This window comes from Vulpes vulpes, chromosome 16, assembly GCF_048418805.1.
Source record: "Vulpes vulpes isolate BD-2025 chromosome 16, VulVul3, whole genome shotgun sequence".
In the NCBI taxonomy this organism is placed as follows: domain Eukaryota; kingdom Metazoa; phylum Chordata; class Mammalia; order Carnivora; family Canidae; genus Vulpes; species Vulpes vulpes.
In genome coordinates, this window is record NC_132795.1 from 9,978,263 (window position 1) to 9,993,704 (window position 15,442).

The following is a 15,442-nucleotide window of genomic DNA, read 5'->3' on the forward strand; positions in this document are numbered from 1 at the left end:
ATCATATGGTTTCACCCTATGTGGAATATAGATATAGTGAAAGAGATTTTAAGGGAAAGGAGGGAAACTGAGTGGGAAAAATTAGAGAGGGAGACAAACCGTGAGAGACTCCTAACTCAGGGAAACAAAGGGTTGCAGAAGGGGAGGGAAAGGGTATGGGGTAACTGGGTGATGGGCACTAAGGAGGGCACTTGATGGGATGAGCACTGGGTGTTATACTATATGTTGGCAAACTGAACTTAAATTAAAAAAAATAAAGTTGTATCTAGCTTCTACATCTATGGTGAACACACACACATACATAGAGAAAGACTGCGTGTCCTTGCATTTGTACACAAATTTCTCTGGGGGTGAAAGTTCAACAGGTGGATTCCAAGAGATATTCATGCTTAATTTCACTAAGTACTGCCAAATTGTTCTTCAGTCAATTTATACTTCCACCAACAGTACATCATCATTCCTATTTACCACACTGTGATCGACAATTAAATTATAGCAACAAGTAGATATATAAAGTTGACTAATGAAAGATACTCAACTTTGAAAGACAACTTATCCCTACTTCCAGTTACTCAGATAAAGCAGATCCAGTGCCTGGAGAGTGAAGAACTCAATAAATAACTGTTAATCAAATAGATGAGAGATGCCTCTTCAGAGCTTAGCCAGAAGTCCAAAGTCTTCATGGCAATGAAGCAAAATTAATTCTAACTTCAATGGTTTTGGATCACTTAGGAAAAAGGAAGAGGTAAAAGAAGATATTGAAAGTACATTACTGAAACTTGGAAAATCCTCAAGATTCTGTTATAATCTTCAATGAAGAAGAATAAACTAGAAGACTGAAAATCCAAACTGCACTGTGTGTTATGATGGTTTATGTGTCCATTTGACTGAATCATAAGATACCCAGGTATCAATTGATAGATAGAACGAAGCAGATTGTCTACCTCAAAATGGATGGGTCCCATCCAGTCTACTGAATGCCCAAATAGAACAAAAGTCTGAGTAATGGAGAATTTGCTTTCTCTGGTTGTCTTTGATTTGGGACATGGGTTTTCCTGACTTTAGCCTTGGACTCACATTGGAACTTATACTATAGGCTCTCTTGCTTCTCAGATCTTCAGACTCACACTAGAATTATATCTCTGGCTCTCCTCAGTTTCAGGCTTACTGACTCCAGATCTTGATTCCTTATAATAAAATATGTTTAATATATACACACATTATTACATAATCATATATCTCCTATGGCTTCTGTTTCTCTGTAGAATGCTATTACACATGCTTGGGATAAAAAGTTGGGGAAAAGGGATTGGCTAAGAAACTATGAGGATTATTCAGTTTCCTCAATGTTCTATATAAAATCAAAGTGAAATAGAAGAAAAAAGGTAAAGAGAAAGAAAATTTAAGGGTGACCTTTTAGCCATTTATTTCCGTGAGCCTTAGGATAGTTTGGAATTGTAAGTAATCGATAATTAATGTTTAAAAGAGCAGCAAGTAGTAGATGATTTTCACATAGCCTTGCAGAAATATTTCCTTAATAATGGTTCCTCCTTTTCTTCACTCTGCAATTATCAGGATATTTATATTTTTGTACTATTACAAGTAAACTGAATTTTAAAATTATATTTGCCTACTTAGTCTTTAAATCCTGAAAAGAGTATTTTACTTGTGACTATTCCTTCTTAAAGAACAAATAAACAGAACATAAGTATTTGATAATGTAACAGTATGACACTGAAGAGACATAACCTTTCCTAAAATACATTTGCTCAATTTAGATGACATAAAGCTAATACTCTCTAAAGGTCAACTTTCCGAGTCAAATATTTCATATTCAAAGGCAATAACTAACTAGGTTGTCTACACAGTTTTTCCCATGAAAGTTTATGTAATATCATGACTTGTACCAAAATTCAGTTGTTTCATTTTTAGCATCATTACCAAAACATTCCAATATCCACCCCTACAAAAAAAAGTATGTGCAATTCTAATTTTATGTTAAGATCTTAATTGACTTTAGTCTGACAAGTTTTCTTTGAACAAAAACTACAAGATAGAGCATTAAAAAGGCAATTCATGAGAGTAGTTCACATCATTCATATAACACTGCATTTAAGTCTCAAAAGTCAATTGGGTTCACAGTCTCCAATCATCTGGAAACCTTTCCAGTGGTCATTAATGCTGAGTATTCTAAATTTTACACTCCATTGAAGCTGGCATCTGGCAGTCTTGCCTCTGTAACCAATACCACATTCCTTGACACATTAGTAATATAAACTAATTTAATTACCTTGAAAAACATTGTTGTTAATTCTCATGTTTGGAAACTATTGATAAGAATCATTTGTATAATATGTAATGATATCTTTCTGGTTATTAAATAAAACAGGGCCTTTGTCAAGATCTCAGAGAAACAAAGCTCATTACTATATGTAATTAGCCAAAAGTGATACTGAAGTAAATTAACTTTAGAAAAAATGTGACAAATGAAAATAAAGTTTTTCATTAAAATGCTAACTTTTACCAAATTTCTAAAATTTAAAAATTACTCTGTGTCTATTTTTAGTACCTCAGTATATCTTTGATAACTGTGAAATACGTTCTTTAAAAATTCTTGTATTTCTAGAACTGTAGTTACCAAGCAGAAAGACTTAAGGAAAATTAAGAATGAAGAAGTTGTAAAAATATATATTAACTATATGTTACATATGTTATAGACTATAAGCTCCATGAGGACAGAGATCTGGAATAAGATAATGACACTGTATCCCCTGTGATCAACAAAGTGACCTGATCAAAAAAACACATGTAATTGTGTTAACAAATGAATAAAGGTATAAATAAATTAGGAATAAATGACTCTTAAAATAAATCAGAGTTTAAGCACTGAAACCTTTTACAGTGATTAATGCTCTACTGAATTACTATCTTCAGTTTGGAAAACTAGGCAACATCATTGACTGCTGAAGTAGGTTATCATACCAGTTTTATTTCAGTTTGTGTCTGTATAAAATATTCAGTATTTGGTATCTTGAAATGCAAAGTCTTGTATTTGCATTCTGGCGATTTTATTTTCACAAGTCTTGGCAAAATATTTTTGTAACTTACAGCTCCCCTTTTTTTTTTCTCCCCAGCCCTTTTATAAATAGGGAGGTGATTGGCTGGCCACTGTTTAGTTGACCAGACATTCTCTGCAAGGAACAAAAGTGGGATGAGAGTTCCCAAATAACCAGAAGTTTGCTTAGTAACTATGGAATCAGACTGATAGAAGTGTATTTATTTCTAAAGTTCTGATAACATTACCTAGGCTAGCCAGTTGCAGTGTCTCCATAAGTGGTGCATACCTACCACCACAGAGGTGGTAAAAGTCACAGAGCGGCTCACTCTGTGACTTTAACTTCCATAAATCTCCTTTTCTTTAGCTTCTAATACCAAACAATACACTAGGATCATTGGGTACCTTATAGACTTCTTAATCATAATTTACCATAATTTCCCCAGTGTCAAAAATAAGTAAATGAACATCCAAAGTTACTAAAAATATTGTACTCTGGTTGTTTCTATTCGAAAATTTGTTTAGTTATAGTCTTATACATCTGTCCTAAAAATATCATCCAAGATTTAGGTGAGAGAGACTTTAGATTTAGAGTGTTTCTATCTCATACTTTCAGGTTTTATACTCAAAAGTATGTTCTGAAGTGATGCTAGTGTGATCTGAATCTAAGATTACAACCAACTCAAGTTCTATGTGAATGGAAACCTAAAATGCCAGATTAATAAGGGTTAACCCTTAAATGTCTAAAGAAGCCAACATCTTATAACAAATCATATTTTAAGAGAGAGATAAGGTTACTATACAATTATTCAGGGTTTGAATCAGCATCTGAAGGCTCTTTACCATTACCCAAAAGCTTCTACCTCTTCTGATGTCAGCCAAGAAGTTATTATTCCCCACAGAGAAATATGCTCAGCCTTTTGGTTATTAAATTAAAATGTATTATTCTATTTATCTGATATATTGCCAGTTTGATCTTTAAATTTGCTATGATAAGGAGTAAAATAAGGAGCATTGCTGGTAATTTATAATATTTTGTGATTTGGCATCAAATAGCAAAATGATCTGTCTTGAGGAGACTGACAGATGATAAACATTAACTTTTAGTCAGTTACTAATTAATGAAGCACAAAAGCACATTGATGAAGTGCACAGTGGTGATCAGAGTATATTTTAGAATATTACTGAATAACAAATGCTATAATACAGAATAAATACATTTAAATTTTATAAAAATTGTCATCTATCTGCACAAAAGTGATGTTTGCTATTTATATACAAGGATTACTTAATATTTGGAGGGAATAGAGTAAAACAAGCCTCAGAACATTTTAAATTCTAAAATTTGTTAGCCTCGTTGGAATTGAAAGTTCTGTATGTTAGTTAGGAACAACGTAATTTAATGTCTAGAATAACATATTTTTACTCTAGTGTTACATGACTTTATAGATGGTACAAAGATCTTTGTGTGGTATAACAAGAAAATTCTAAAACTATTAGTTCTGTAACTACTTTAAACTTAAATTATCTAAACTTCTGACAGTTACCACAGGAAACATTTAAAAGTAATCCTAGAAAGTGCAAAATGTGTCAAGTTTGATATATGTTAAAAGAAAAGCTTCATTTCTTCTTAAACTAATTGACAATAAAGAGTTACCTGTCTATCTGTCTTTGTCTAACATTTTCCAGCTGGATAAATTCAATTATTACTAAACTTGACAAAAAGCAATGATATTATTAATGAAATTAACACATGATGTTAAATTTTTACAATATTCCAGTGATTTTTAATTAAGTGCATGTAATTAGAGATAAGAGGAGTTCATAGGTGAGAATGTGAATTATTCGAGTTTGTTATTCTTATTTTTGATAGAATAGCAACCTATCATTTGCACATTTCAAAAGTTAAATATTATCATGTTTCTAGATTATTACCTACAATTTAAGTATACCTCTGTCCTTCTCAGGAAACTCATTTGTTACACTTAACAGGGCCATTACATTTATATGTGTCAAACATGGAGTGTCAAAGGTCAAAGAGTCCTCTAAAACCTTGACAGCATTTAGGTAGGTAGGTAGGTGGGTGGGTGGGTAGATAGATAGACAGACAGACATGAACATGGATACTATGACATTAAGTGAATTACAAAATTATTATAATCTTTATGCTATATAGACACACAAAAATATATTTAAAAATAGCACATATATTTAAGATGAGGGTTTTAAATAGAATGGAAAAGTTCCGTTTGGTTCAGTTCAACAAACAACTATGAATTTTATCTTATGTGTTTGGCTCTATATCAGGTCCCAGATATCCATATGTCAAGTTCCTGCTTCAAGGACTGAAGCTGTCAAAAAGGTAAAATGATTAATTGCAGTAATATTCACTGGGAGCCCAGGAGAGGAATCATTTACTTAACCCAAAGGGAAATGGGAACATTTTCAGGAAGCAACAACACTTAAGATTACAAGATAAGCAAGGACTTGCCAGGTAAGAGAGGAGCAAGAGAGATGCAAGCAGAGGAAAGCATAAAAAATGCAAAACAGAAGCAAACAACATGGTCATAGAGAAGAACACCAGGTAGTTGTCTTATAACCAAACATGAGGCTGGTAATGAAACGCAAAGCATAGGGAAGAGTTACTTATGCTAGCCCATCTCCAGGTCAGAGACCATTATATGGGATTCTGAGGAATTTTAACTTAAATATGGAGGTGATGGGATGCTCTAAGAAGTTGTATTTAAAAAGAAGGATCTTTGCGAGAGATACCACTGGGTAAGAAGCAGAGATTAGACTAAAGAAGAAAGGCTAAAGGTGGAGAGATTGAAGATCCCTGAAATAATGTGTGACACATGATGAGGGTCTGACCCACAGCAGTGCCAGTAGAGATGGAAATAATGTATATGAATCAAAGGCACAGGAAATGGTGCTTAAAAACCCATAGGGGGCTTGATGAAGTAAGACGTTACTTTGATTCTTTGGTTAGGGAATGCAGAAGAAAAAGCTGATCTAGAAAAGAGAAGGAAATCATTCTGGAAGGTAGCTATGCTCACCACTATATCAACAATGCTAGAAGGAAATCATCCTAAGGAATTCCTGAGAAAATAACACCAATTACACTGGAAAACAAGATGGCTGCAACACTGAAGCAAATATTCAGGAAATACCCAAATATAAACAATACACACTTCACATTATTTGAATTTTTAAAGTAAAATAAGTAAAATTTTGCAAGTAAAAACATCTTTAAAAATGCACTGTTAAGAGCCAACTCATATGAAGAGCACAAGAGCAAAAGTGAGACACAGATGATTTGATGGAAAATAAAGAGAAAAGGAAAAAGGCATTTTTCAAGTGCTCGAAGCTGTGATCATCATTTCATAAATTCGACTAACATTGACACAGCATCTTAGAATGCAGAATCTGGTCAGGTGTCAGGAAAAGACATGACCTATAGGAAAACATCTGAGGTGTTTATATTAGCAGTCACAGGCAACAAGAGCAAGAAGCATGCCTGCCATGAAATAGAGCTTCAAATGCATTACACCTGTCTTTTTTTCTTACTTCTGAGGCAGCTTGCAGGAAGACATTGACTAACTTTTGAATGAGAAATGGGTAAATTTGGTGTTCCTCTACAGGTAGAAAAATATCAAACCAAGGCTGCTTTCCTGAATCTGATGAAAGGAGAACAGAAAAGTCAGACAAACATGGTGGTGGTGGTGGTGGTGGTGGTATTTATTAGAGAGTGATACAGGTTTAAGTAGCATTAGAATATTTTGCAATACATTATACCTGTCTGTTAGAATAGAGAACTTCAAGTGGAAGAAAAAGGGAAAAGGGTCTCTGTGAGTGCTACCTGCCACAAGAACAGCGCATTCAGCTTGACAAAGTGGATTCAGAGATCCATTCACCTCAACAGACTCAAATTGCTTGCTCCGCATTGCATAGCAGGGGGCTTCATTAGCACCATTCAAACGCTGGAGTTACTCTCCTCTTGAAGAACAGACGTGGATAACAATTCTTATTAAAGATCCTTCCTGTGAACAGAGTCTACTTTCAGGTCTCCACAGAACTTTAAAGCTTTTAAAAGGGACAAAAAAGTCATCTAGTCTGTTACCTTCATTGTTAAATTTGCCAGACGCTTCATAGAATATTGAACATTAGAGGAGAGTGCAAGAACACATGTATTTTATTTGTTAACCATATTTGCATTTTTCAACCAGTAGTTTGACTTACTGGCCATGCAGCTTTTATGAAGTTTTAAATTTTAAGTGAATATTTAAAAACAAACATTATCATATAGTTCCTATAAAGTATAAATCCTTTATTTCATTTTTCCTAACAGAAAGCTAAAATACCAGACTAATATAACAAAAAGCTAAATACAAGACTGATTTGATCAAGGACCCTTTGTAAAAGGATTTTACATGAGTAAAATAGGTAGAGCTATTTGTAAAAGGATTTGTAAAAGGATTCACTTTACATGAGTAAAATAGGTAGACCCATTTTTTACAATTTTGTATTTCTGTCTATGGGTGCATGTGATTATTTACAGATTTTATATAGTTACACTTCAGTATCCAACTAAAACATTGTTTTACTATCAAACTTCTAGAATTGAGATCCTTTCTTTGTTTTTACATGCTTAGGTTCTAACCTTATAATGGTGAAAGCTTTTTCTTTGCATAACTTTCTTTAACATATGGGAAATTTCAAACATAATTAGAGAAATGGAGCAAGGAATTTAAAATATAGTAATTTTAAAATATGGTCTGATAGACATAAAACTATTACAAGTGATTAACTCTTAAATTTTATAATATATTGGAATTTAATCCCTAATTGTGAGCCTCATTGCCTTTGCATCTTAAAGGGATTGTCATTTTTGGAAGACATCACTAAAAAGTTGCATAAATCTTACTAATTGATAGATTGATAGTGGCAAAGAACATAAAAACTAGAATTTATATAGAAATATTCCTAGAAGTAAGAATGTCTAAAAATGTTCAAAACAGGGTCTTTTCATAGTCAGCATGAAATGATCTTTCCTTAACATAGGTGTATAATGAATGGGTTTTCGAACTGTATTCCAGAACGTAATACAGCTTAAGAGGTAGATTGTGGTGTTCCCTATAGCCTAGAAGATAAAGATGGCCAGAATATGAAACAAAAATGTACACAGATATAAAACTGTTGTAATTAGGTGTTTTAGGTTTTTTTTAGGAAACCAGCCATTTTCTAGCATGTTTTTCATAGCAAATGCTCTGACCTTTTATATGTTAATGTGTCTTTTTCAACCATCAAGTTGGTTAAGGATTAGGACAGGAGCACTAATACTTTCAAAAGATTCATAACTATCCAGGATCTGAAAAAAATGAGAGGGAACACTATTACTCCTGGGGTATAGATGACAAAATCTATAAACTCAAAAGAGTATCCAGCATCTCCAGTGTTCGTGGAAAATTATTAATTATATTAATTAATTATATGGAGTTCCTTAGCAAAGATGAGAAGTGACGTCTACCATGGCACAAGAAATGGTTGAAGAAGCTAGGTTTGCCACAGTAAGAGGTACAATCATGGTCCCATCTTCTCCAATCTGTGTTACAAAATCTGGAGCAATTTGCAAGGTGCAATATTGGAAGTTCATTAAAATTTAGAAATCTTTTAACTGACTTGAAAATTTAGCACCTTTCCTTTGTTTATTAATAAAATACCTATATATATATTTAGAAAAATAAATTATAGACAAAATATTTCAAATATGAAGGTCTCTTTATGCACCTGGTTACATCAAGTCATAATGGAGAGATAATTCTGTTTCCTCAACCACATTATCATCTAATTTTCTACTTCTTGAAGAAGCTTGGGCAATCTACATGAAACCCAACAGAACTGAGGAAACTTGATATGAACATTATCAAGCAAGTATTCTATATTATTCTTTCTGTTTTGTCCATGAAAGAGAATTGTTGAATCTAACAGTTTACTGTGTTTTTTATTTTTCTATAAAACTTAATAATGTTAAGAAAATCAGTATTAGCAATAAGGCTTTCAAGAAATAATAGATCAGATTATCATTTAGTTCTGAGGTCATTTTTCTAAATCAGCAATTTTTTACCATATAAGAACGTTGATACAAGAACTGTTTGCACTTTCTGATACTTTGCCATACAATTGTAGTACCTAAAAATGGATAGAAAGCTTTAGTGCAATGCCATTAAATTGAATTTTTGGGTTTTCTTGCAAAATAAACCACAAATCTATGAAGTGGCTAGTATTTTGCTTAAAAATAAATTTAAGTTTTCCAAAAGTCTAAGTCATCATCATCATATTAAATTACTACAGGCCTTTATTGTAATGGTTTATATTCAATTTCCTGTTACTATAAGCATATGAAGATTTGTCTTCTTGACTGATAAGTAACACAACATATAGATGTTCTATTAAAAAAAGATAAAAAGAAGGAAATGAACTAACTGAAATAATTTTAAATTATTAATGTGCCTTTGATGTTTAATACATTGCTTAAATTTAAAAAATCCCTTTCACACATTACTCAGGTGACAATTTTAAAACTGCACAGGAGAATATTTTTTCCTATATAATAATAGAAATACACAGGAATAAACATAAGAACACTAGGTGAATCTCAAATTTACATCTTCAAAGCTTGAACATTTTTCCTGAGCTTCAGATATATATTTATCCAATTTTCTACAGTAATCTTCACTTTTCATGCATTAAACTCATTACCTGTCTTCCCACCTCCACCATCCCATCTTCCTCTTGTGCCTCTAATTTTAAGGATTGATACCACCATTCACTCAATGAAAGAAGCTAGACGCCAAGGTTTCTCCCTCTTTTTCACTCTAAGTATTGAAATTGATTCTACTCTCAAAATCCCTTTAAATTTGTCTAGGCTGGAGGTGCCTGGGTGGCTCAATTGGTTAAGTGCCTACCTTTGGCTCTGGTCATGGTCTCAGGGGGCCGAGATTGAGCCCTATATTAGGCTCCCTACTCAGCAGAGTGTCTGCTTCTCTCTCTGCTCCTCCCCCCACTCATGTGCGCGCGCTCTCTCTCTCTCTCTCTCTCTCTCTCTCTCAAATAAATAAATAAAATCTTTTAAAATTTTTTTCTAGGCCCTTGCATCCCCCAAACACCTATCTTATTAGTGCAGGATCTCTATTTTTCACTAGAATTTCTATTATATCTTGTCTTTCTGCGTCCAATATTAATCATTTCTAACCCATTCCCTTTCCTAAAATATATGTCACGATGTCATGCCCTTGTTTTTAATCCATTAATGACTCCAGGTTCAAACTCCTTTTTATGAGTAGCATATAGCACCAATGTGATTTGGCCTCTGCCCACCATTTTAATCTCATCTTTCACATTTACATTTTGTTCTAACAATATTTAATGCCTGGTAGGGCTCTTTTACAATTAAGATTTCTTCATTTTCTCTATAAACATGATTTTCAACATTTCCAGATCTTTCTGAAACTTCTCTTATACACCTTGAAGTTCAAGGACCAAAACTTTGATGTCTGAATACCTAGAAGCTAGCATGAACTTAGCACATAGTACATTTTAATAAAAGCAAAATCTTAAAAATGTTTAAATTTCTTCAAGAAATTATTGAATTTGTTAAAGGTTAGGCAACATAAAATTATTCTTAACATTAATAATCATTTCATTTTTAAGTGTGTCTTTATTTCATAGCTATAGATAGACATTCTCTACATGGTGGTAGTACTATAAACAGAATAGCTATGAAGACTCTAACATAAAAAATGATAAATATAGTTTGAATTACTGAAATAAAAGAACAGACTATTTTGTTCATTGCTTTAAGAGATGTTTAAGAATGGATATAGGATGTTCTGATTAATTATCATTGGAAACAACTTATGCTAAATGTGTCATTTAAAATGATCTCCGTGGTATTTGTTCAATTCATGTAACTATATGTCATTCACTGATTTAGTACTAGTAGCTTAATTTCATAAGGTCCCCATTTGGGGGTTCCAAAACAGATTTTTGTGGCAACACCATGGTAAAGGTAAGGAAAGACAGCTGGAATGAATGTGAGAGGGTGAAATGCCTCAAACAACCAGAGGCTATGGAAAGGGTCTAAGTTACAGGTATCATTTTTTTTTAATAAACAGAACAATATGAATAATTTACCAGCTGTGTTTTAAAGTTATAATTCTACAAACTGAACAAATAGCTGAAATATTACCTATATTACTATGTTTTAGAATTTATGTTAGTAATCTTTTCCTTGTTTAAAACTCTGAAATTTTCTAGATACAAAATACAAATATTTTCCCTTTATAAATTTCAATTAAGATTTATAATATGTTAGAGCCATAGGGCACAATAATTTATCAAGATATACATAATTATATTTTTTTCATCATGGTAAGTATACTCTTTGATCCTCATCATCTATTTCACCCATCCCCCAAGGTATAATTTAAATTGAAGAAATATTTTGAACTGACAGCATTATGGTTGGACTTTTTTGTCACCCTGTGGTAGTTTTGTATAAACAGACTATACTCATGGAGGTTACCAATTCAAACATGCTTTGTGAACTATATAGCCTGTAGCCATTCTCACTAGCTGGGCAGTTAACCTGCAAGACTCATCTTCTTGTGCTATAAAGTATTCAGATATTATACCCTGAAGTGGGAGAGAACTTTTGAATCTTTAAAAAAAAAAAAAAAGTCACTAGAGGCACCTGGATAGTCCAGTTGGTTGAGCATCTGATTTTTTAGTTTCATCTGACTCTTGGTTTTGGCTCAGATAGTGATCTCAGGGTCATGATATTGAGCCCCAGGTCAGGCTCCACGTTCATTGCTCATCACTGCATCTGCTGAAGACAAATCTCCCTCTTCTGCCCCTCCCCCTGCACTCCTGTGTGTGTGTGTGTGTGTGTGTGTGTTCTCTCTCTCTCTCTCAAATAAACAAATAAATCTTTTTAAAATGTCTAAAATAACCACTAATCTTATGCTATCTAGGAATCAAATTAAATATTACATTTCATTTTTACATATCAATTTGATTAAAAAAATCATTTCAAGATTAGGCAAAAAACTATTAATAAAATTCAATAGATCTTACAATATAGTTAGAGAAATAATATGAGATTATCTTATTGTAAACTAGGATCTTCTTGATCAATCAGTCATTCTAACCTTTTCATCCCTGTATAGCCTTTTAAAGTTTTTAAAGGACATATATCAATAGAGAATTTTAGTTTTAATAATATGCTGGTTTTTTAATGTGTACATTTTTATTTCAAATATTAGCCAATTGTCCACTAAAAAACTATCTTAAGATTTCAAATAACAGATTACCATAGCTAAGAAGCATTTGTGTTGTATGTACTATTTCTATGTAATCCCTACAAATAGAAATCTGAATGTATGGTGTATTTCATTACATTCATCACTATAGACATCATATGTTATGAGATGATTACAATAAATGCTTTCATTTGCAAGAAAAAAAAGAAAAAAGTGGGGCTGGTATTAAATGTTTCAAAAGCAGTCCCTTTTAATCTTGTTCGGACTATTTCCTTGTCATGGACAAGAGTCATAACTCAAACTAGTTCTGACAATGTTGTCACTTCCAAAAATTATTTGTTAGGATAAAATCATAAAAATAAAAATGCTTACAAATACTTACTGATTTAACAGAGCCTATATTTTACCTCATTAAGAATGGAAACTTTGGTATATTTTAGAAAGGGTGAATGGTATGAGTTGCATGAATGAAATTAATATAACATGTATAGCAATAAAAATGTGATCATTATTTGGTTGTCCTCAAATAGAGTCTTTACACTTCCGAAAAATCCTTCACATTAACAAATAAAAGTCAGGAAATTTTATTTTAAGAGTCCACAAAAGGCTATTATTAATGAGTTAAATTAAAAAAAAAAAAAGAAGAAGAAGAAGAGCTCCCTTTAGTCATGTTTTCTCCAATACACTAAAACACATGCTAGCTGGACTTTACCATTAAAATATATTTCTTAGCTGCCAATAAATCCTTGCAGTGAAGACATGAGTGAACAATGCTGATGGATGAGTTGTTGAAATGGCCAAGTTCCTTCTTCCAAGAATATATCACTTAGCTAGTTATACAATATCCTTTCCATATCCTCTGACATCCATGTGCAGTTAATTTTTTTTTCTTTCTTTCTTCCTTTCTGTATTTTTTTTCTTTACTATCTACCTTCTAATACTTTCTCTTTGGATAGAAGATATTACCCTGACCAACTAATGAGCAAAAAAATTCTGTGATTATTTTTTCTCTAAAACTTTTTGGCCTCTCCATTTTTGTTTTTGTTGTTTTACATATAGTAGAAAAATAATTTCCTGGAAACCGAACTTGAACCTCAGTTTCCTTTTTAATCTCACCATAGTTTCCTCATTTTCTGTTCTAGTCATAGTATGTTCCCAATGCAGTTGAAAGGCTCCAAGATGAGTTACCCAACCATATTTCCTATAAACTTCAAAGGTTAATAAAAAACAAACTCTAATAAAGCATAAATTACTAACATGGTAAAAAAATATTTTTAACATCTTGCTAATAGTTTCTATAAAATATCTCATTTTTAAAAATTCAGAGAAATTCAGATTTTCTAACAAACTTTTCTCTTGAAAAGTCTACTTGAGTTCCTTTTTAAAAAGTAGTCAAGAGATCATAATGAGGAACAAATTTAGAGAAAAAAAACATTAGGGGAAACCCATCTCATTGCTTACAAAAGGCAAATCCTCAGACAAGATGGTGGCATTTCTTTTTTATTTCAGTTACCCGAAAAAAATGCCAACATCTACATCTACTCTTCTTTTTGTTTTCAACAAAATCTCTGTATTTATGTTCTTCCATAAAGATTTAGTAATGCATAAAGCATTACACAAGCATTTAAGGAAAAAATGCAACATGGTTTCCTATTTTCTATTAGTGCTAGCGAAAGGCAAAATAGTTAATAAGAATTTGGAAAAATACTACAACACAACTTTTATCTCCAATAGTATCTGTAATAAATATTTAAAGAAAATAGCCAACCAGTGTCAAACATTTGAGAAAATATTAAATAGTATATCATATTTCTGTCTTGAATCAGTATAACTAATTATTCTCAAAACTAGATATATATTATTTATGTGCTGACAAGTTGGTATGTGTTTCACTGCAGCTGAAAGAAGCCTGTTTTGTTTTGTTTTGCTTCATTATGTTTCAGGGAAAGAGTATTATTAGTACAAAAAAATATATATATATATATATAGAAATAGAGCGGTCAATTTATGTATCAATATAGTATATTGGATTTTTCTTTTAAAACATACTCTATTTTATGGGGCATATACCATACTAATAGTTGAAATGACAGAATAAAATATAGAAACAATGACCTAATTTGCTAAAGTGAAGAGGTATTAATCTGCCATTAAATAAAATATGAAATAACATTTAATAAATATGAATATGCCTCTTTTGTGTTTTCATTGGAGTTACAGTTTCATATTATCTTTTAAAATTTTAAGTATTATTTATAGTATTGCTCTCAGAAATTGAGGTTCTTGCTATTTATATAGTTAGTCATTGGTGCCTAAACAAAGAACTTTTCAATAAAAATGAACATTGCACTCATTGCAGTACAGTGCCTCCTCCAACCAAAATGTAAGCAGACTGAATCAAAGAGAATAACCTATGTTCCTTTTCTCCACATATAAAAAAACTGATTTTCAATGATTATTGGGAATCATCTATTAATTCCTGCAAATGAATTTTACTACAATACATTGAACAATATGCCATCCTACGCACACAGTACCCTTTCTAAAACATATCTAGCACAGAAAACAACTTAAAACTGAATATTAAAAATTTGTATTTTCAAAGTCCCCTATTTTTCACTTTTCTCTTGGTTCTTGCCTTAATCTCCAATGGCTATAACTTAATATCTTTTTGTTTCCCTGTCTTTTTCAGTCCATGACCTCAGGCCCTAAAGTTGTGCAAAGCACCTTTCAATCAGAGAATGCTTCTGTATAATGAAGAATTTGGGGCCAATTGTTAAAAATAACTCTTTCTTCCTACCATACTTGGCCATTAAAAATGTAAAGCTATGCATGAAAGTAAGTATGATGCTAAAAAAATAACTTGAGGGACACAATATAGGAGGAAGAATCACATTATCTAAACTATAAAGTTGAAAGACTTAGAGAAAGTTCTGGATAGTATCAAGTATCACTTATAAATTCTATATAGTATTTGTTCTCTTTAAAAGTATTTTAAGAGAGAAGGCAAGTTTTTATATTATAAATTATATTTAATGATACAATTTAAAAGAAGCTCAAAAGGCAG

General features: G+C 32.0%; 1 protein-coding gene and 1 pseudogene across 1 annotated transcript in view; both read right to left on the bottom strand.

Annotated features, from left to right (window-relative positions):
* Nucleotides 1–6,999, bottom strand: part of LOC112922458 (formin-1 pseudogene) — a 90,901-nt pseudogene extending 83,902 nt beyond the window's left edge.
* The window catches only part of SPAG16 (sperm associated antigen 16), a 935,138-nt gene that overhangs the window by 690,445 nt on the left and 229,251 nt on the right, over nt 1–15,442 (bottom strand). The window lies entirely within an intron of this gene.